The 24,518-nt window shown below is 34.8% G+C and overlaps 1 non-coding gene across 1 annotated transcript; it reads right to left on the bottom strand.

Moving 5' to 3' along the window:
- Nucleotides 1–13,883: 13,883 nt before the first annotated feature.
- On the bottom strand, nt 13,884–13,955 carry TRNAW-CCA (transfer RNA tryptophan (anticodon CCA)). Its single transcript has one exon. It is a non-coding gene; the product is annotated as a tRNA-Trp (tRNA).
- Nucleotides 13,956–24,518: the final 10,563 nt, after the last annotated feature.

Genomic DNA, 24,518 nt, shown 5'->3' with positions numbered 1-24,518 from the left:
GCATGCTAGGATAAGCATAGATGGCAGAGAGACATTGGAACCAAGGTTTCTTGATAGAGGCAGTGTGGTCTTGGATGTGCAGTGCTATTGTTGTGTATATGTTGTACATATTTTATATTCAGTGATTGTACCTATGGTGTTATGTGCATATTACATATGCAATGATGGGTATAGATGATGTTAAGTACATGTTGTATATGCGGTGTTGTGTACATATCATAATGTGCCATGATGGATATGTGGTGTTCTGTGCATATGGTGTTGTGTGCATGTTGGATATGCATTTTTGTGCACATATGATGCTATGTACATGTTGTATATGCAATGTAATGTACATATGGTGTTGTGTGCATGTCGTACAAGCGGTATTATCTACATATGGTGTTGTGTGCATGATTGTAGATATGGTGTTGTGTGCATGTGGTGATGTGTACATGTTGTACATGTGGTTTTGTGTGCAAGGGTTGTTGTGTACATGTCCTCCATGTGATGTTGTGTACATGTGGTGTCGTGTACATGTCGCGCATGTGGTACTGTGTACATGTGTTATTGTGTACATGTTGTATAGGTGGTGTGGTGTACATGTGGCATTGTGTACGTGTTGTGCACGTGGTGTCGTGTACATGTGATAATATGCACATGTTGTGCAGGTGGTGTTGTGTACATGTGGTTCTGGGTACATGTTGTACATATGGTATTGGTGTACATGTGGTATTGTGTGCATGTCGTACATGTTGTGTTGTGGGCAGGCATTACTATGTATGTGCATTATGTAGTCATGGTATCATGACATATGTATTCATTGTGTTTTACTCTATGTACGTCTTTGTGTTGTATTGTACACTGGGTGTGAGCGTATGTATTGTGTTGTGGTGTACACCAGATGTAGTAGTATGTATTATATTGTGTTGTACATTGGGTGTAGGTGTATATGTGATATTTCAGGTGTAGGTGCATGTATTGCATGATTTTGTATGTCATGTGTGGTTGTATGTGTGTGATGCACACTATGTGTATGTGCACATGGTCAAGGAGAAGGCATTGGGTGTTTTTCGAATGTAGCAATGGATCCATTTGGCGTAGGGAATAAGTAAAAAGGTAGAATTTAAGTATTGATTAAAGGATAAGTATCAGTATTTTATTTCAATTTTATTATGCATGTGATTGATGGTTTTGGTCTATGATGATTACACGTGATATATGATTCTGGTTTATGATGGTTAAATGTGATTTATGATTTTGATCTATCATGGTTGTGTTTTGAGCTAACCTAATGTGATAAGTTTATACATGATGATTTGGTCAAAGATGCTAGTTTGACTTGTTGTGATAGGAAGCAAATAGAATTGCAAGTGTACCTTGTTGATGAGTCACCATTGAGGTATGATTTGAAGTTATTTCAATGTATTTTGAATCTAATGGAAATTATGTGCTTGGTATAGGAAAGAATGAAATGCCTGATTAGGTGGTCGAAACAGATGGCAAGCATTGCAACAACAATAAAAGGAATTAGAACAAGCAGTAGTATGTTGGTAAAGCATTCAATAGCATGGCCATTATGGGACACTGGTAGCCAATAGTGTCCATTTATTGCCATGAGCATGCTATGACCAGTATGATGGTTTTAAGGAAGGGTTATTCCTTGGTTTTTGTAGCTTTCGATGCAAGGAAACCTTACCGAGGGATGGACTGCATAGGATGGGAGTGCTAGCGGAACTTGGAAGGTGTGTCACTGCACAGAAGGGGCTGAACGGATTGCCTGAGCAACTGTGTATCAAAGAAGGGAAGGTTGGGGATATATTTGTTTTGGTAATTAGCATTTCTAGATGGAATCAAATGCACATTGGGAGTGTGCCTTGGAACAATGAGACGGAAACTGTTAACTAAGATGACAAGTGGCGCAGGATTATAACGCTAGACATTAGATGTAGATTTGACCTTGCAATGGATTCTAGACTTCCTAGGAAGGAGGTGAATACTAGTATTACTTTGAGGGTGGAGGTGTGAGCCTCTGGATTCCCTTGTTGCGGATGCAGGAATCGTATCCTTTTATTTGTTGGTTGAGAAAATGTGCATATGTGTATATGTGTGTATTATTGTAAATATTGTATCGAACTGGATTTATAAATCTCCATAGACAGTATGATTATTTTTTGGGTGAAGCAAATGTGTATGTGTGTATATGTGGTTATTATTGTAAATACAGTAATGAGTTGTGTTATAAAGCTCTAGTAAATGATATGTTTGTCATGTTTTAGTAGATGGTCATTATAAATACTGCAACGAGCTATGTTATAAATCTCCATGGTAGTATGTTTTTTTTTTCAGCGGTCTTGTTGGTTATAGGTGTCATTGACACCGAGGACAATGTTCCCCCAAGGGGGAGGGTTCTGTAATAGCCCTGGTTAAAAAAATCCATGTAAATATAAAAATGCAAGACCACGGTCATGGGACAAGTATTCCAAGTTGAATGGTGGGAAAAACATCCTAGTAGGCATTCATTTGGTTTATTATGGATAATGAAAATGGAAAAGGCTTTGGAAAGGCACGAGGCATTTATTGGCATTTTATTTATGAAAAGAATGGAAATTAGGAGAAAAGGAAGTTGAAAGGTCACATGTTGCATGTGAGCAAGAAATTGAAGGAAAATAATGGAAAATGAAGACAATAGAGGCCTCATTGATAAAAAGGCTTATGAGGACCAGTTGGCAAGTTTTTTTCTCAGGCTTGGTTAGTGTAACCTTTTGTCAACTCTTTTTGTAGCTCTCTCATTATTCTCTCTCTCTCTCTCACTCTTGGACACCTAGAGTTTTCTTGGAGCATTTGAAATGGATCAAGAAAGGAAAATGAGGCAAAGAGGAAGCAGAGATAAAGCAAGGAAGAGCAAGATCAAGCAGCTACATCAGTATTCTTTGTAGGTATCGAATTACATGTGTGTTTTCCTTACTATATTTGGCATGCATGGTGTTGCGTGTGTCTTCTTGGTTCTATTTTTTTCATTGGCATGGGTTTTTCCAGCTGTGACAGTGTTTTTTAGCCTAGCCTTGCCATTTCTCAATAGTCGTGGTTTGATAGGATTCTCGTGTTTTGGTTGAGATGGATTGTTGGAGGATTTGAAGCTGAGTGAGGTGGATCTCTAAATAAAAGAACACATTGCCTAGTAACCCTTGAACTAAACTGTGGATTGTGGTAAAGCTGTATTTTGTGTTGCCTCGGTGGGCCTAGGAATCCTCAATCGGTTAATGGATGGATTTATGATAAAGCCTAGAGGTGGGTGCTCTCCATTAGGCCTAGCAATCTTGTGATGCTATATGCGATAAATCCTGGAGAATGGAGTCTCGCTTAGGGCCTAGTGATCCAGTGTGGATTGTAGTAAAGCATAGAGACTAGGAGATAGGAAAATTCCTCGCGGTGTAGGTGGAGAAATATGGTGGCATCCATGCTTTTTTTGTCCTAGTGATCTGGTGGAGATCATGGTAAAGCCTGTTATTACATATTTATTGTTTTGGCCTAGTTATCTGGTGTGGATTGCAGTAAAACCTAGTTTCTATTGATGAGAGTGAGGTGGTTTAGCCTCGGGATGCCCTAGTTGGTTCTTTTGGTTTGAGTCCCACATTGATGTTTGGAATATGGCACGGGGTTGATTGGTTGAAGAGAGATTTGGCTTTGCCAATCTATGGTCGGGTGGAAACTGGTAGTCCCATATCGGGTTTTCTTTCACATTCATTAATAAGAGGTTCTTTCCTTGGTATCTTATGTGTAAATGTATTGGTTTATATGTGGATTATATGGTTGATGTATCCTTGATATTTCTTTTGTTATTAAGTTATTTATAAGCATGTATTATGATAGTGATGATGTATGGATCTCCTCATGTTTTGATTTGTTATTGAATGAACAATGTATCTATGATCTAATAGATTATACTGTAGCTAATGATATAAGGGAACAATGCTTCTTAGTGATTCTCAGACAAGCCTAAGACCCCTATGCTGAGATATGTTGTTTAAACATGTAGATTACATATTTGTGACATGTTTGATGAAATTCCTATCATGGCTAGTAAGGATCTAGTCAAGTTTGACGGGCCTGAGAAGAAATGTCCTGAGACGCACCCATGCCTTGTTGTGGGAGTGATTGGAGCCTCCCAGACGCACCCTTGTCCATATCAAGGGAGTTTCCAGGGGTTTGATGGTCTAAAAAGTTAGTGGGACCCAGGGACTGGTCATGGGGATGACTAGGAAGGATTTTGGGAGTTCTGTAGTAGGTATAGAAGGTCTGTGTTGTGGGTTTCCTTCAATTCCACTTCCTTAAGGTCACCTAGGAGGTTGAATCCCTTTAAAGTGGTCTCTCGTCGCATATTTTCCCCGGTTGGACGGTTACTTGGGTAGATGTGGGATGAGGGTGTTACATATTCAAGAAGTTGGGCATGTTTCTTCACCTTGGTCTCGCCATACTTTTGAATAATTCAATATTGGGGTGATCCAATGACATGTAAGACTTGATTTTTGACTTTCATAAACATTTCCTTGAAAACCCATGGACAAATAGCATGGCCCCACATATCTCTTTTTATTGAAATTCAAGAGATTTACAAAGGCCATGAGACATTTGTTTTAGTATTTCTTCATGGTATGGAATGTCTCCTTATGTCCTTCAAAACTTAACTTTAATTAATCTCTATAACCATGACCTTTGTGGGTATTAAACATGTGAACTCAATGCGGAACCAATCATCAATATATCGAAAGAAAAGGTTATATCCTCCTTACGAACTATCCCATTGACCTTATTATATTAATCTGGAGAACGAGATTAATCCTTTGACCTTGTTTATATATGAAATCAAGAGATCTGCCATTTAATTAAAGTCTCAACTTTTCAAATACCTCCACATGCTTATTAAGGATTTAGGGCAAATATTTCACCCATGCAAAAAGGAGATTTAATAGTTGTAAAAGTTACTATCCAAAGATTCCAAATAGACATAATTTCCATTTTTTTTCTAAATTTTCTCTAATATCCCCAATTACCCAATTCGCTTGATTGAGTCGTTTCCAAGTTTCTTTAATTAGCCCCAATTTCCCCAACTAATCCCAATTTCCAAATTAACTTAATTGGTCCAATTATCTTAATTTGTCTAATTTTACTCAGCTACCCCAATTTCCAAACTAACTTGAATGGTCATACTTATCGTGATTTTTCCATCTACTAACTAGCCTCAAATATGTTAGATTCATTTATTGGCCCCTATTACCTCAATTTCCCACTTTTTCCTAGTTTGCCCCAATTTCTCAAATTCCCTTAATTATCCTTAATTTCTTGGCTTATCTCAATTGTCCGTGATTGCTTGATTTCTCTATTAGTTAAAGAATCTCAATTACCTAATTTTCTGAAGTTATCCTTAATTTCCTATTTAACCCCATTATCCCGATTACTATGATTGACTCAATTGACCCAATTATCCCTAATTTCCTGGGCTAGACCCAACTATCCCAATTTTCCAAATGGTGTGATTGGATCAACTAGCCCAATTTTTGTAAATTCGCCTAATTTCCATGATTAATCAATTTGTCCAATTAGATATATTGGCCATAATTAGCTTTACACACATAAATTTCCATAATAAGTCCCAATTTCCCAATTATCCCAATTTAACTCAACTAGTGTTATTAATCAAATTTGATTATTTTCCAATTTTTTCCCCAATTTCCGATTACTTAAACTGGTCCAATTGGTTACTAGTAGCACTAATTTCACTATTAACCAAGCTACCATTTATCCCCAATTGGCATGATTGACACAATTATCCCTAGTTTTCATAATAACTCGAAATTCTCTTAGTTATACCTAATTTTTCTAATTTTCCACTTTGACTGACTTGTCAAATTTTCCCTGATTATTCCAATTAGCTTTATTAGCCACAATAAGCTATTAATTCATAACAATGCTTTATATGAATTAATAATATATTGAAAATGTAGTAAACAAATGGATTCATGACACCACATGCAACATGAGGTCAATATGGAGAAATGTCCTATCAAAGAGACACTACTATAGAGTAGGAGAGATGGAGTGGAGTTGCCAATGAATTTTAGGATAAATTGAGAAACCCTAGGGTAAGGAAAGAAATGACCAAAAAGAGAGGAAAATCCATTACATTAAATAGGGTTTCATATCTTGATTATGTTAACCAAGGATAATTTTAGGGGCGAATGTTCGCCCTTTGGGGAAATTAAGGGGTTTTAAATTTTTAGTGGGCGAATATTTTGTATCATAGTACATTTTTACAAATCACCTCAAATAGCCCACCTTATTTTAAGGGAGAGGGTAAAAAAGGTAAATTTAGCCCTTGAAATTAGGACTTACAATCTTCCATTCGCCCATTTTCAAGAATAGGTTTTATTTAAGTGAATCCATTCGCCCATTTTCAAGAATAGGTTTTATTTAAGTGAATCCTATGGGCCAAATACCATATTTATAAAAGAGGTATGGTAAATTAATAAAAATATAAATAAATGAGAGGTATGGTAAATAAATAAAACATTTTTTATATTTACTCCATAAGTCACCTTACATACATGTAAGGGTGTAAACAAATAAAAATATAAGTAAAGTGGAGGTATGGTAAATAAATAAAACGTGTTTTTATACTTACTCAAAAGGTATGGTAAATAAATAAAAATATAAATAAACTAGACGTATCATAAATAAATAAAACCTCTTTTTATATTTATTCCATAACCCTCATTCTATTTATGAAGGCTCAAGAAAGAGGTTTTATTTAAGTGAATCCTATGGGCCAAATACCATATTTGTAAAAGAGGTATGGTAAATTAATAAAAATATAAATAAACGAGAGGCATGGTAAACAAATAAAACATTTTTTTATATTTACTCCATAAGTCACCTTATATTTACGAACACTAAAAAAATGGGTTATATTTACGTGAAACCTATGGCCAAAATACTATGGGACAAATACCATGGACTAGATTGTTATTAATACCATGCAAAAAACCATTATTAACCCTAATATTAGAATTAATAAAAATAAAAATGGCACATGGTATTGACCCATGGTATTCACCAAAATGGCACATAGTATTGACCCATGGTATTCACCTAAAATGTAGGCTATTAGCCTATGCTAAGATTCACTAGGACTTTACAAATTTTTATTATTTAGTGAAAGACTCGCTAAGATCTTACAATATTTTATAATTGAGTAAAATATTCGCCATGCGTGGTGAGAGATTCGCCAAAAAATTATATATACATATTATATTATTGATAAAATCGCCTTCCATTTTTCCTATATACCATGGAGATTCGCCCATTTATTATATTTATAAATTTAGGGGGGGTTCTTAAAATTTTCCTGATGTTAACCTGTGTATGTAGATTATTAAGGTAATTCACTTAGATTTCATATTTTATTTTACAAGAACATTAGAAAAGGAAAGTAAAGTAATAATGTAGGGTTAATTAAATGAAGAGTCCTTTAGTAATATGGAACTCTAATCATGAAAAATACAAACACAAGTATGGAAGTAACTCACCCAAAATTCATTATTATAGGTGATGAAAATTCTTAGTATGAAAATAGAGATAGGCAAGTCTCCAAGGGTGATCCATATATCGATGATCTTAAACATGCAATGAAATTTTCCTATGAAAGAAAGCTTGTACCCAATCTCCAATTTAGTGATGTATGTGTGTGTGTGTGCACGTGCACGTGCACAATTAATAGTAGATAGACTACCAAAAAATATAAATCAATAAAATTGTTGAGAAAATAAACCCAACTTCCCTCAAGGGGAATGGTACCTCCATTTCCTTCGCTATGATGAAACATCATTTGATTTTATGTGGTTAAACTATCCAAGAGATGAGTATAAATTTTCCAATGAAGATTCGAGAGGATTAATCAACAAGACTTTGGAGTTGGATCCAAGTTAATCATAAGAAGTGGTTATAGAGGTCCTACAAGTAGCAGGTGCAAGTAACGCAAGATTGTGGAAGAGGTGGAGGTTGTAGGTGCAAGCAACCCAAGAGCACTAAAGTGGTGGAGGAGACATTAGCTCAAGACATGTTTTTGATTTATTTGTGTAGCTATAATATAATGAGAGAGGGCAGGAATAATCCAAGAGCCTTTAGAAAGAGGAATAAGCAAGTAAGGATGAGAAAGTAGTGACTTGGACTCTTGTTATTTGAGTAAATTTGAAGACAGAAAGAAGATCCAATGAGTGTTTATGATATCATGAAACATAATTGCATTACCATTTCTATAATATGGGGCATGGAGCTTAAATCCAAAGCATAGGGGGAAAGGCAAGGATAATTTTAGGGGCGAATGTTCGCCCTTTGGCGAAATTAAGGAGTTTTAAATTTTTAGTGGGCGAATATTTTGTATCATAGTACATTTTTACAAATCACCTCAAATAGCCCACCTTATTTTAAGGGAGAGGGTAAAAAAGGTAAATTTAGCCCTTGAAATTAGGACTTACAACCTTCCGTTCGCCCATTTTCAAGAATAGGTTTTATTTAAGTGAATCCATTCGCCCATTTTCAAGAATAGGTTTTATTTAAGTGAATCCTATGGGCCAAATACCATATTTATAAAAGAGGTATTGTAAATTAATAAAAATATAAGTAAATGAGAGGTATGGTAAATAAATAAAACATTTTTTATATTTACTCCATAAGTCACCTTATATACATGTAAGGGTGTAAACAAATAAAAATATAAGTAAGTGGAGGTATGGTAAATAAATAAAATGTCTTTTTATACTTACTCAAAAGGTATGGTCAATAAATAAAAATATAAATAAACTAGACGTATCGTAAATAAATAAAACCTCTTTTTATATTTAGTCCATAACCCTCGTTCTATTTATGAAGGCTCAAGAAAGAGGTTTTATTTAAGTGAATCCTATGGGCCAAATACCATATTTGTAAAAGAGGTATGGTAAATTAATAAAAATATAAATAAACGAGAGGTATGGTAAACAAATAATTTTTTATTTTTTTTATATTTACTCCATAAGTCACCTTATATTTACGAACACTCAAAAAATGGGTTATATTTAGGTGAAACCTATGGCCAAAATACTATGGGACAAATACCATGGACTAGATTGTTATTAATACCATGCAAAAAACCATTATTAACCCTAATATTAGAATTAATAAAAATAAAAATGGCACATGGTATTGACCCATGGTATTCACCAAAATGGAACATGGTATTGACCCATGGTATTCACCTGGAATGTAGCCTATTTAAATGGGGGAATTAAACCAGCATGTAGCCTATGCTAAGATTCACTAGGACTTTACAAAGTTTTATTATTTAGTGAAAGACTGGCCAAGATCTTACAAGATTTTATAATTGAGTAAAATATTCGCCATGCCTGGTGAGAGATTCGCCAAAAAATTATATATACATATTATATTATTGATAAAATCGCCTTCCATTTTTCCTATATACCATGGAGATTCGCCCATTTATTATATTTATAAATTTAGGGGGGGTTCTTAAAATTTTCCCTGGGGAAAGGGATGAGAATTTAATAAAGTATTTAAAATTGATGATGATTTGCATTAGCTTAATTGATGCCTTTATTGATGGATATTTTTGTGTGCTTCTGTAGGGGCTAAAGTAGGTTGAAGAAACCCTAAAGAGATTCCAAATGAGACACATAATATAGGTAACAAACTAAAAGTAGTTAACACATTTTTGGGGGAGTTGGTATGTCAAGTATCAACAACAAAGTGAGAGGTGAATGGGTAGCAACACTAGAAAAATTAAGCATGCTAGGGCTATGGTGGTTTGAGTAATTAAGATCTATTTCAAGCTTTGATTAGTGAGTAGGAAACTAAGTCCCACCTTTGCACATGATGATCACTCTAGATGGCATATACAGACCACTGAGGGTTCCCATTATAAGACATACAGCTTCATACATAGAGGTAAATAGAGACATGGAAACTTGGGTAGCCCACATGGCAGTAGAGCTTATCAAACACTATAAAGGATAGGAAATGCATGAAGCAAGTGAGCCACTTCTATATCACTTATAATTTCTTTTATAAGAAGAGGACATGAATGAACCCACAAGCATTACACATGCAAGATTCAGGTAACATTGGGTGGCTTAGCACATAATTTTGTGGCATTAGAAAAGTATTTTAGATGTTTATCAGTTTTGTGACCTAAAATCCCTCTTGAATTTGTGACGGCTAGTTATCTATTTATGGACCATGTTATTTATATATTCTCATTATGGTCACTTTGATATTCATGTGATTAATGTGAATTTATGTACCAATATGTAATTTTTATTTTCCTAGGTTGAATTTATGTGTGATAATTTCAATGCTTAATAAACACATACTTAATTTAAAGATGAAAATATTGAAGGGTTTAGCGAGAAGGCAACATGAGTGCAGAAATCTCACCAAGACTAGGAGGTCAAAATGTGTTTACAATGAATATACCTAAGGATCAAGTTTAAGAGAGAGCTAAATGAGGAGGAATATGATTTGTAACATACCCAACCCCCTAAGTCATTATAAAGAGGTGAGGTTGTAAATTTTTTCCTTCTTTTACTCACCTTGAAACTCATTTTTAATAACCATCATCATCTTCTTCTTATTAAGATATTCCCAACGAGACAAGTTTCATCAAAATCCAAGATTTTCATGCAAAGTTATGGCCTTTTGAAGATATACCCTTTCCAAGCACCATGTTAGGATCCTACATTTCCACATAGCATAAGCATGTAATCGTTATCTACGTGTTAGCATCGCATAGGGCCACACCCTAAAGTGACACATAAACCTGAGGCATCCATCCAAATTTGGGTTTTCCAATAATTTCCATTGTAGTACTTTTTTGGATTCCTGGTCTTTTAGATCTCTATAGATCTTGGATATCCATTCTCATCTTTCATTAGAACCCAAATGCTTGTCAATTCAAATGTTTGTCAATCTGGCCACCAAAAAACCTTATAAATGATCCTTTCACCTTTTCCTTGTTTATTTGATGGAAATCAACCGATAAAAACATCTTTTTCAAATAATGGAGATTAGAACCCATATAGATCTAGAAAACCCAAAAAATATTATTTTCACATATCTCCATAATTCTAGATTTTCAGATTCCACTTCCCTTGCCATGGCACACAACATGTTAGCCACCACGTCAGCTTTTTCGTACCAAATTTCCCATGTCATCCAAATTTAGCCTATGTCCCATGTTAGCATGACACATCATCATTCCACATCAGTTCTTGCCTACCCATAGTGCCTAATAGTGCTGACATGGACTATATGTAATATCTATGTGGCTTGCTACATTAGCATTAAGTATTCATGTTTTTGTTAGAATCAATTTACCAAATATTTTAGATGCTTCAATATCTAGATCTCGATAGATTCTTAATCCCAGACTCTGCTACTTGACAGATCTACTAAACCATTTACCACTCTTAACATAATCTAATCCTTCTCCCGTGTTCAGTTTGTGGACAAATCATCGAACCACCATGCCACTTAAAGATAACAAAGGACTCCATAAGGGTTAGCCTGATCTGGTTGTTAGACAACATTTAACAAAACATTCTTAATTAATTAATGATTCGTTAACCAACAACTAAGGAGCCTTGATTAACTGCCCCACGTTCCCACTAGGAACACAATAACTCCACTCACGATGCTCACCTAATCCAATTACCCCCTTTTCACTTAATCCCTCTCATGGTTAGTGCATAATCACAACCCCTTACCAACCCATATGACTAGGGGTTGGGGCTCAAATCGCTCAATCCTAAAATTCTCAAATCAACCCAAATCAAGGAGATCAATCCCTAAATTTCAAATATTCCACTAAGATTTTAAGCCATTAACCTATTGTTGATAGGCGAAAGAATTCCTCCTGCAACAAGTGAGTAATGGCCCGATCAGGGTCCCAATTAAACTCTTATTCAATTGGTGTGGCTATATACTCTCCGAACAATAGCTCGATTTCCTGTAGTGATATAACCTAAAAATATGTGCATAAAATCTAATTAAAAAGAAAATTAACCTAATCTAATCATCTTAAATATTTACAAGTAAATATTAAAAAAAAATAGAAATTGTTGTGTATGATTGAATCTGGCTTGAACAATTTGAACAACATGGGATGGAGGATCACCCAAACACAGTATTTTTAGAAAACATTGTGGGTGTTTAAATTGGTGATAAACCTTACTGGAATGTGGGTCAAATCAGCCACTTAAATTGATTTTTGGGTTCTATTTTAAAGAGCTTATGAAAATTTCATTATATTTTTTATGCTTTTTTATGTTTATTTGCAAATAATGAAGTTAATCTAAATGGTAGACAATAAATCTATCTCGATAACCAGAGAAATAATGCTAACTATCTTTTCGAATATCAGAAAATGAATGTCGATTCACTCAAATTAAACAAATGATAAATTTGTGTTAATAAAATAAGTCAAAGTTGCATATACTTTATCATTTCAAAAGAAATGATAGAAGAGCATTCCAACATTCAACAGGCATCAATATAAAGAAAAACAATAAGAGGAAAATACCATCAATGTCTTTTAAATAATTAAAAGATCATACGCTACTTAGATCACTTCATTCAATAAACATCAATGCATAATTGGTCTTCAAAAATTCACTATAAAAAAGGATGATTACAAAACCGAAGTCTTAAAGTGCAACAATTTCCAACCATCTTGGGATTGTGATTTGATAAGAAAGATCCAAAAAGAATATAAGTTCCTTCTTGCTTTGGTTCAGCCTCCTTCAATTCTTCTACAAACCCTTTATTTATAATCACAGAGTTCAATTTAAAAACAGAAGTTTGTTTCCTAATAGCTTCAAGAAAATTTGTTTTCTGATTTCTTAAGATATGAATAATCCTTTTTTCTCATCTACAATATCAATTCATAAAGGAGTAGTCTACCTAGGCAGAGGAATGGCCCGGTTTCCGTCGCCGCCCGGAAAAACCTCTGGCTCCGGCCGCCGGCAATTCCTCCGCCCAGCTCCGCCACCCTCCGCGAGCTCCGCCCAACTCGATTCCATGAACTTCCAAAGACTAATAAACAGGGATCCATGGCGCAATGGTAGCGCGTCTAACTCCAGATCAGAAGGTTGCGTGTTCAATTCACGTCGGGTTCAATGTTGCCAGTTAGTTTATTCTTCACCCAGATGTTCTTTGTCGGCTGCGTCCCAGTCTGGAAGTCCTTTTGGCACTTCGCCTTTCCACTGAAAGATCTCTGACAGCTCGCCTACCTCCCCTACCTGCGACAAAGGAACAAGGTACATCAGTTAACCGGAAAATAATCTTTAGGAACAGTTGCGATAACAAATTTGGAGCCTCCGCTAATTTTAGCAGAGGATTATCTCTAACTCAAAGTTCTTTACGAACTGCGGAGTGCAAAGCAAAAATAACATACGAGAGCCAAGAGAAGGTTGCGAGGGCTGTGAAATTGATCCCAATCTCGCTCCCTTGAGAACTCGGCCATTTTCTTCTGCAAATCTTTAAGTGTAATGTTGCCTAGGTTGCGAGGGCTGTGAAATTGATCCCAATCTCGCCCCCTTAAGAACTCGGCCATTTTCTTCTGCAAATATTTAAGTGTAACGTTGCCTACCTTGTTCCTCCAAATTTGTTATCGCAACTGTTCCTAAAGATTATTTTCTGGTTAACTGATGTACCTTGTTCCTTTGTCGCAGGTAGGGGAGGTAGGCGAGCTGTCAGAGATCTTTCAGTGGAAAGGCGAAGTGCCAAAAGGACTTCCGGACTGGGACGCAGCCGACAAAGAACATCTGGGCGAAGAATAAACGAACTGGCAACATTGAACCCGACGTGAATCGAACACGCAACCTTCTGATCTGGAGTCAGACGCACTACCATTGCGCCACGGATCCCTGTTTATTAGTCTTTGGAAGTTCACGGAATCGAGCTGGGCGGAGCTCGCGGCGGAGCTGGGCGGAGCTCACGGAGGGTGGCAGAGCTGGGCGGAGGAATTGCCAGCGGCCGGAGCCGGAGGTTTTTCCAGGCGACGACGGAAACTGGGCCATTCCTCCACCTAGGTAGACTACTCCATTCATAAATCCTAAATATCCAAGTGGTAACAACCTTCTATAAATTATACCAAAAACATTCACAAAATTATCATTAAAAAATCCATTTAAACTTTAAAGCAAAACCCCAATTTAAAATAATCGAAACTAATTATTCAAAGAAAATTTTGATTCCTGCAAATTGGCAACAAATTCCAAAATCTGAGCCAAATAATTTTTTGTTGTTTCAATTTTGAAAGATGATCAATATACTGATGATATCAAATCAACAAAATGTTTTGGTATCCAATTTCACTTCTAAGAATAACTCAGAAATCTCGATTTGATAAAAAAAAAATGTAACCTTTTTTTATACTGAATTTTTAAGATATTTAGATTTAATTTTTTTTGAAATAAATATTCCCACATTGTTGTTCTCAATTTCCTCTTTCCAACGAGCTATCTAGCACTTAATTTGGAAATGTAGAACTCAAAATATGGTTCCCGGAATTTTACGCTCAGTAATTGTTGATTTAATTTGTGGGCAAACTTCATATGTTGGTTTAAATGCTAAAATGATTATCCCATGTGCACAGGTGCACAAAAAGTGAAGTGTATGTATAATTTTCTTAGTTCACTTTAATGTGTAAAGTAAAAAATAAATTTTAATGGAGGGACCCATGGAATATTTTTTAATATAACAAAATTAAACCCAAATTAAATCCCAATTAATTCAGAAGTTGAGAGTAAAAATAAAATTTGAACATGAATAAATCATCGTACATCCAATCATTGGACTAAAATAATAGCAAAATTAATTAATTAATATAAATAAATAAACAAAATAAAAAAAATAGTCTAATATATAGATGAAATAGCTTTTTTCACACAAATTCACCAAAATCTGGCAATACAATTTCAAGATTTTGTGTTCTTTAAAATGTATTTTTGAATACATAAATGGATTCAACACCATGAAAAACCCCCGAGGCATTCAAATTATATAGATTAAAGGCAATACAATTTCAATATTTGTGTTCTTTAGAATGTATTTTTGAATGCATAAATGGATTCAGCACCACGAAAAACCCTCGAGGCATTCGAATTATGCAGATTAAACAATTTAAACTCAAGTTTTTAAAAACTTGTGCTGGATTTTGATTAAAGATAACCAGAAAAAATGTCGTGAAAAAAGGTCATTTCGTCTACAAGTTAGACTATGCCTAAAATTAAATAATGTACGAGGAAAATAAGGAAATTTAAATAGAAACATCTCCTCTGACCATTAAAATAATAAAATAATTAAAGATAAAATAATAATAAATTATTTAATTAAAAATAACAAATTAATTAATAATGAAATAATAATAATAAATTAAAGTAAATAATAATAAATGAAAATTCAATATATCATCCCTAACTCCGACTGTGGTGGATAAAAAATTATTTAAATTAAAAAAATAAAATAATATATATATATATATATATATATATAAAATAAAAATAAATCTAGAATGCAATATACAAGTAAAACAGTGAGATTTTCACGTGATAGGCCAGTAGGTTGCCATGTGTAATGTCACTTTATCAAAATAGTTAAAAAAAAAACTCAAAACTTCAAACAACAATAACTTTCGCTCAGGGAGTTGAAATTTTGCAAGTTTTATATCGTTTGAAACATCTCAATGAGGGGAAGACGATGCACATATAAAAAATGAAAAAATAAGAAAACCAAAAATCCTTAAAAATATTAATCCAAATGCAAAGCAAAGCCATATTTTCAAAATTTTATATGAGGGGCTCTTTATTTTTCTTTAAAAAATAAAGGGGGTCGTTTGGACAACAACAAATCGTGACATACTAGGACGAAGTAGATATCTTTGTTTTCTTTTCTTTTTAAATAATAATGGAGCTTGAATTTATTTAAAAAGTAAATGATAAGTTCCATGATATTCTCAAACTAAAATAATTTTAAATATAAGAGTACTCAATATCTATTCAATATCTAATCAATGAATACAAAAAATAGGGAGATTTATATTATATTATTCTCATATGGTTGAATAGAAAAGCTAGAGTTGTGTAGTTTTATGATTAGCAAATATCTAGTATGTATATATAGTTTGTCACTTTTTCCAGCATTGCTTCGTTGTCCACAAGCTTGTTCAGTGCTCTGACAAAGATGTCTCGGTACCATACAAGCATAGCCTCGTTGCCAACGAGCATCCATAGCTCTGACGGGTTTACTTGTACTTCCCACACTTTGTAGTGTTTCCAACTATCTTATTTTTAGTTCCACCATTTAGGTTTGATTGATTGAGAATTGCAATTTAGAGTTTAGCAACTGGGTGAAGAGAGCAGGATGGTACGAGAGATGTTTTTATTTAAAAGAAAATAGATGTAATACTTTATGAGTTTAACTCTAAAATCCTTCCCTTAATTATCATTGTAGAGGATTTAGTGTGGTGAGATAAGGGTTGGGATTCAAAGAGAAATACTAAAGTGGACTCTTTCCTTTACAAAATAGAATCATAGTATTTAAAACATGTCCTAGTATTCCTCCATAGTTACTAGCCAATGCAAAACAATGGAAATTTGATAAATATGTTCTTAGATAAATAAAAATCCCATTCAAATGATAGATTATAGATTCCCCGGGCTGCCAAATGGTAGTGCTTTAAACCTATTCCCCATATAAACTTAGAAAACATCATGAAATTGAAATTTAAAAATGAAATTAAAGTAAAGCAAGAAATTGTGCACGATTATTGACATAAGCTCAAGCTATAGGAAGCCTTGCAAACAAGAATCTCGAAAGAAGGGAAAAATTTAAAATGAAGGCCATGAATAAAATAAATTACCGCAAGACAATATTTATGAAGAAATATGTTAACATAAAAGTAAAAACACATTATTTTGATTTTGGTATGTCCTTTTATGCTCAACTCATGATAATTTTGTCCAATCTTAGTAATTGTTAATCAAGCTTTTATTTTAAGAAACGAATAAAATAAATTTCTAAACTAGATATGCAGCTATGACTACAAGTTTTAAAGCTTCATCAGATACTCTTTTAGATTTCTTTGCTTCATGATCAAATTGATAAAATTAAACATTAAGTAAGTCTTTAATAATTAGCAATTAAGGATAAGACTTAAGAGAAATGTTTAACGAAATTAAACATGAGCAAGATGATAAATAAAAGCTAAAGGACAGTTGAGTGTCTTCCCTAATAATGACTCATTCTCTGCTTGAGTGTCCTCATAATTGCATTATTGAAGTAAAAGATAACAAAAATAGATTAAACTACTCTTAAACCTATTTTATTCTATAGGGATGACCATAATTAAGAAAAAATAAACTTCCAATGATGTCATCCATGTGGATGTAAACTTGCAAATATATATACATCTAAAATTAGAAACATAAAGTATAAAAGAGAGAAACCAAGCAAGTTCAAACAAACTCAAAATTTTATTTGTTAAAAAATGAACTAAAGTAGGACCCCGAAATGTCCAAATCCAATAAATGTAAACAAATATCATAACCATTGTTCAAAAAAGAAAGGAGAAATTATATCCTAAAGGAGAATTTGAATTGTAAATTTGAAGCATTTTCCCTATTAAATCCTTGAATTACTTTGCTTCCTTATTGTTAAGATTGAGTTAGATAAAAATTATAGTACTAATGTTGTGAATGTTGAGATAATCAAGGATGTATTTATTAAAATCAAATAAGACAAATGCGTCGAAAATAAAAATTTAATTCATCCTGAAAATAAATTCCAAATTAAAGGCACAGCTATGATATCAACTACTAAAATCTTCATCAATTCTCTCAAAATGATTCTTGCTTCACAATCATAAATTTGATCCAACTAGACATTTCATAACCAAGTCCTTGATAATGAAAAGTGAAAAGTAGGACTTAAACATAAGATATTTAATGAATGTAATCATGAGCAAGATGATGAATAACTAAGAGAGATGAAAAGGTGAAGTAAACTTCCATGAAAGCATCCTGATGATGTTTCATGTTCAACTTGATACATCTTTCTCAAGAATGCCATTTGTTTCTGAAATGAGAAAATAAGGAATTGACATGACACCAATGTTCCTTATTATCTTGCAATTACTATTTCTAATGATCATGAGTTGAAATGATTCCAATGTCACCATTTCATCCTTCCCTTTTACAAATTGCATATCACAGACAGTGAGCTTCTCATAAGAATATTTAGTACAATTATTTGTGCATGAGAAGCATCAAACATATCATGATATGAATAGTAATTGCTATTGGAGATCAAAGTAATATGACTTTTCCTACAAAATACCTCTTCAAAATAAATATCATTTCCTACACGATTATTAGTTGTATCATCATAACACTTTGATCTAGGAAATATTTTAGCATTGTCAATCTTATCAAAATCAATTCTACTTTCTCCTAGACAAGATAAAAAATGTTTAATATCATGTACATCTATAATAACTTCTTCTCCTAATTAAACATTTTTCCCCATGTTGTTTTAATACATTAAAATTCAAAAGATTATCTAAGTAAAGATTTTATTCACAAGTAGTTGAAGAGCATAGAGGCATATCATCAAAATTTCCAAAATAATAAGGCTCAAGAAATGTTTTGAAGAGACAGTCATTAGAGAGGTCCATCACTGTAATTTCAAAAAAAATCATCTTCACTTACTAGAATTAGAACAAAATAATAATATTATAATAAAGAATTTTGATTACAAGAGAATGATTTTCCCTCAAAAATCTTCCAAGTAATTGTCAAACCTTCACAGGGATGACATCGATTCTTAGTTCTTTAGATAGATATTTATCCTCCTCCTGTTTTCATTATAGTTTATAGATAAATGTGTATGATGAGAGCCCAACATAATGATTGGTTGGGAATGAAATGCCCCATCATCAAAATGAATTAATTTCCAAAACTAGTTATGCCTGAGGGATTTGAATAATCAAGTATCTCAAACTTTATGTGCAAGAGATCTATGGTTTATCAAAAGAAATGTATATGGACAAACAAGATAGGAATTTTCTTGTGAATAACATATGAATATGATATTAACTCAATAGTTTCTAGAAAATCTTGTCCAGAAGAAAGATAATTAAGATGTAAAAAAAAATTCTCAACAAGTCGAATTAGAGAATTCTTATTAATTAATGAATATATATATGAAAATCCTTAGTCAATTCATCTTCTTCCTTTCAAAGGTCTTGAACATGTTATGAAGATTTAACAAAATAATTCATACATGCATATTCATAAATTAAAAAATATTAAAACTCAATTGTGCAAAAACTATTTAAAAACAAGAGTAACTAATCTATTCATAACCCTACTCTACATTATACTTCTTGAAAAATAATTAGATGAAATCATAATGCCAGTTTAGTCATTCAAGTTGTTTTAAGTCTGGAAAAATATGTACATTAAAAATTAGTGTTAGAAGAAAAATTAAAATAATAAGAGGAAAAAAAGAATTGAACTATTTACAATTGTATGCATTACATTTAATAGAACCTCATTTCTATTTATAAAAAACTTTGCTTGAAAGGATTCCTCCAACCATGATTCAATTCTACCATGAAAATCATTATGTAATAAGCATTCCTTCATAAATAGTTCTTCCAACCGAAAATTAGTTATGTTTCTAGAATGAAGTTAAAGAGATATTATGATTTGGATTTATGAAGGAGTGAAATCGAATACAAATATAAATAGAAACACATAGATACAGTGAAAACAAAACTTCAATTCATTAATAACAAAGCACTGAAAAATTGATAAACAATCTCAGGCAATGGTAGCTTATCTTTGAGAATATATGTGATCGCTACACGTCTTCTGAATTGTGTTACAATGAGGCTCTGAGGCCTATTTATTATTGAGAAACATTGGAAAACCCTAAACATCCAAAAAGATAACCCTAGGAGATGAAGCGTCAAAAGTATGTGGGCCCGATTGGGGTAAATTGGTACATCAACTTCCCGGGGTCATAACTTTGGCATACGGTCTTTGTTTTACACGTCGATACCATGTTAAAAATATTTATCTGAGGACTACAAATTTCAACTAAAAACCCTTGTTGTTGTCTATGGGTTTAATCGTTTTCCAAAATAACGTCGTTTAGGTCCTCAAAACAATCCAGAAGTTCAGGACCTGAAAAACTGTAAAAAATAGTAAAATGTGCTACAATTAAGGAAACTAAAAGAAAAAATGGTGGGGGTCCACATGGAATATGAGGGTGGCCACCAACATCCACCTAGATCAATCCTCCCCCCTTAGAAATCAATGGTCCCCATTGGGTTGAGTGCCTCTATGAGATGGGGAAACTTCTATTGAACTTAGTCCCTAGTGAGCCACTTTCCTTGGTGCAAGAGTTAGCCAACTTTGACAACTCGATATAGTTGGATCTTTTGTTGGTGAATGTTCTTGATATGCATGTCCATGATCTAATCAGTTGTGGCTCATTCCATGCAATCTGGGTTTAGCTTTGGTTGTGTTAGTTTCTCTGTGATGTTCGATGTGTCCATCAATGGTGGAAAGTATGGTCGAAAGCACTCCAATTGAACACTGGATGCGGGCTAAGGAATGGGGGAATGTTCATCTCAAAAGAATTGTCTCCCGTAGCCTTGGTGATGGTGTAAAGCCCATAGTGGATTGGTTTAATCTTTTGATGGGCTCCAATAAGGAGTTCTTTCTACAAATGCAACCAAACTTTATCACCCATGTGTATCACCCACCTAAGACTTATGTGGCACCTAATGTTGATCAGGTCGTTGCTTGTACCTGGCATTGGAGTTATCCACGATGTCTTGCACCTGTTGGTGGATGTGTTGGATGCATTCAATAAATAGGGTTTCTTTATCAAACTCCTCTGTACATGTGTGGATTTTTTCTGTGTAGTCGCATGAGGCATGGAAACATTAATTAGATACAATGGTTGAAATCCCATACCCACTTGAAAAGGATTGCGACCAGCTGAGGAATGGAGATATTTGTTATAATTGTGATGCACATAAGGAAGGCGCTTATCCCAGGTTTGTGGATGCTTGGATTTGTACATGTGTAGTATGTTAATTATCATCCTGTTGACGACCTTTGTTTGGCCATCATTCTGTGACCAAATTGGTGAGCTTGGTGTTTAACAATGTCCAAAGGCTCGACCAGAATGTGCTCAAGAACCTTCTATCTTGATCAGATATAATGGTTTGCAGGATTCCAAAATGCACCCATACTCATTCAAACAATAGTTTGGCAGTGTCCTCTACTGCGACACTCTTCTTGCAAGCCACCAATATATCCATATTACAAAATATGTCTGTGACCACAAACACATAGTCATTACCATGCTTGGTAGAAAGGAGGCCTAATAGATAGTCCATGGAGATAGATTGCTAGGGCTAGTTGGGAGTAGGCAGAGGAGTGTATAAGCCTTGCTTCTTGATGGTTGGCTTGGCGATGGCACATGCAGTGCAAGATCTGATATATTTTCCAACATCCTATCAGCTTTTTGGCGAATAAAAATACTTTTATAATACGGCCACGATTTTCTCCACACCAAAGTGTCCTCCGACCCGATTGTAGTATGCCTCCCAAATCAACTTGGCACACTCGCTTGAAAGAACACAAAGGTGGTCAAAGTAGCATAATAATGTGTCCTGGAGGTGGAAATCAAGAATTTTTTTGTCATCCACTATCATCTAGTATGTGGTTGCGAACTCTAGATCATTTTTGTACAGTTGTATCCATCTGGAGGTCTCGTGGCCACAAAATTTGAGAACAGTGGTTAGTGATGCAATAGGCGGCTGACTGAGGCAATTTGCAACATGATTATTGTTTCCCTTCTTGAATTTAATATTCAAGTGGAATTTTTGCAGATATGTAGACCACTTCTGATGTCGATCATTCTGCAACTTCCCTTGTGTTTGGATAAACTAAAGCGGTCGATGATCTATGTGGATAATCATCTCATTCCACATAATGTAATGTTTAAATTTTCTGTATGCCTACACGATAAAATACATCTCTTTATCATAGGTTTTGTATTTCCAAATTGTATCAGAAAGTGTCTCACTGTGATAGGCCATCGAATGCCCTTTCTGGGTGAGAACTGCACCAATAGCATAGTTGTAGGTGTCTATATCAATTTCAAATCGTTGTTGTAGGTCTAGCAATGTGAGTACAGGTGCAGATCAGAGGCGATGCTTCAGCTCAACGAAATCTTTTTGTTGGGACTCGGATGAGAAAAACTTTGCTTTCTCCCCCCCATGGCAACTTGACTTAGAGGCCAAGTTATATGAGAGAATCCTAACATGAACCTCCAATAAAAAATTGCAAGGCCCGAAAATTTACAAAACTCTGTTAGAGTGGTCAGGGTTGGCCAATCCTGAAAGACTTGGATATTAGTCATATCCACATGCACACCTTGCTCATAAATGACATAGCTCATATATTGGACCTAGCTCATGCAAAAAGTGCATTTATCTAAGATGGAACATAGTTTGTGTTGCTGTAGGGTTTGAAGGACCTTTCGAATGTGTTGCAAGTGCTCTTCCCAACTCTTGCTAAAGAGGAGGATGTCGTCCAGTTATACACCATGAACGAGTTGGTGAAGGGTTGCAAGATGTCATCCATCAGCCTCATAAAAGTTGCAGGGGGATTTGTCAACCTGAAAGGCATGACCAACCACTCGAAAAATCCCTCCTTAGATTTGAAGGTGGTATTCCATACATTTTTCGATTCTATTGGCACCTAGTGATAGCCGAACTTCAAATCGATATTGTTGAAATACTTGGCCCCTTTGAGTTGGTCAAGAAGGTCATCAATTTGTGGGATTGCATACCTATTCCTGATAGTGATTTTTTGTAATGCTTGATAATCAATGCAGAGCCTCCAGGTTTCATCTTTTTTATGTACAAGTACAATTTAGCTCCCACAAGGTGAGGAACTTGGTCGAATGTGCCCTTTTTGCAGAAATTCTTGGATCTGTCAGTTGGTTTCTTCATTTTCCAAAATGGAGCAGCGGTATATTGGCCCATTGCGTAGAGGTGATCCAGGAATCATATAGATCAAATGCTTGACCTGATAATGCAAAGGTACCCATGTGGATGAGGAGAAGATATCCTTGTATTCTTCCATGACCTTATCCACCTACTTCTGCTACGTGAGGGAACCCTTCTCGGGGGCCATGGATGTGGCCACTATCTTCCCCTTTCTTTGAGAGAAAATTAGAAATAAAACAAAATTATTGGTCTGGGAGATGATCTTACTGCATACCTTAGTAGAGATAAAAGAGATGGTGGTAGACAAGGCTACCTCTGGAATCCTATATAACTTATTGCCCAAAGTGATAATAATAGTGTGAGGCTTGGACTCATACACAACATGACACTTCCACAAGTATGGTTGGCCTAATAACACATCACAAACTTCAAGAGGAGCAACATCACATAATACCTCATATGTGAAGGGTTTGATGCTATAGGGAAGGTAGCACTATTGGCTAACACGAAGATCTCGTCCTCGGTGGAGCCACCCGATGATGTACAACTGTGAGCATGGTGTGGTCAGTAGGTCCAACCACTTCATGACCTCTGCTGAAATGAGGCTCTTTTGGCTCCCACTGTCGACAATGAATTGCAACGGAGAATCTTTCACCCACATTTGTGAGTGGAAGAGACACTCCCCCTCCTTTGGATCATCGGGCTTAGTCTTCTAGAACTTGGTGGTGGCAATGATGGCACTGGTTTCTGTGTTAATAATATGCTTCACCTTTTTGTTCCCCTTGTTGGGTTCTAGCTTAGAATCAAACCAGCCACCAAACACTAAAGCTTTCAGCTCGACCGCCAATGACTTCTTGGTGTGACACTCATTTTTGTTGTGAGTGAGGCTCTTGTGGAACTCACACCACTTTCCTGTGTCCTTCTTTGTCTTCATGGTGCCAATATTTTCTTGTGGCTTTAATGGGTTGTCCTAGGCCACTTCAACTTGGCTTTTTCCTTTGTTGTGTGGTTTGGCGGCACTCTTCCCCTACTTTTGATTCATATATCCAAAGTCGTGCTTCTTTTGTTTAAATTTTTTTTCAATCTTGGCAACATATCGGTATGTTGCACCAAGTGAGGATATGTCCAGGAACTCCATTTATTCTTGAATGTGTTTGTGCAAACAGCCGTGTTACTTGAGCACCATATGTTGTTCAATATTTGATACCCAACTTTGTGCATAGAGAATGAAAAATATTTGTGAACTCATGCACATCTTGGTCTCTTTGTTGTTGTAATGTGGTCCATTGTATGTACTTGTCCTCATAGCTCCCCACGGGTTAATATTATTCCTTAACAGTGTCTTAGAAAGAGTTCCAAGAGGGGGAAACTATAAATAGAGAGGGTTCCTTGG

Source organism: Pinus tabuliformis, chromosome 5_1 (assembly GCF_031772625.1).
Source record: "Pinus tabuliformis cultivar Carrire ecotype Pingquan chromosome 5_1, CPIR1, whole genome shotgun sequence".
Taxonomy (NCBI): domain Eukaryota; kingdom Viridiplantae; phylum Streptophyta; class Pinopsida; order Pinales; family Pinaceae; genus Pinus; species Pinus tabuliformis.
This window is presented reverse-complemented; position numbering and strand designations above follow the sequence as displayed.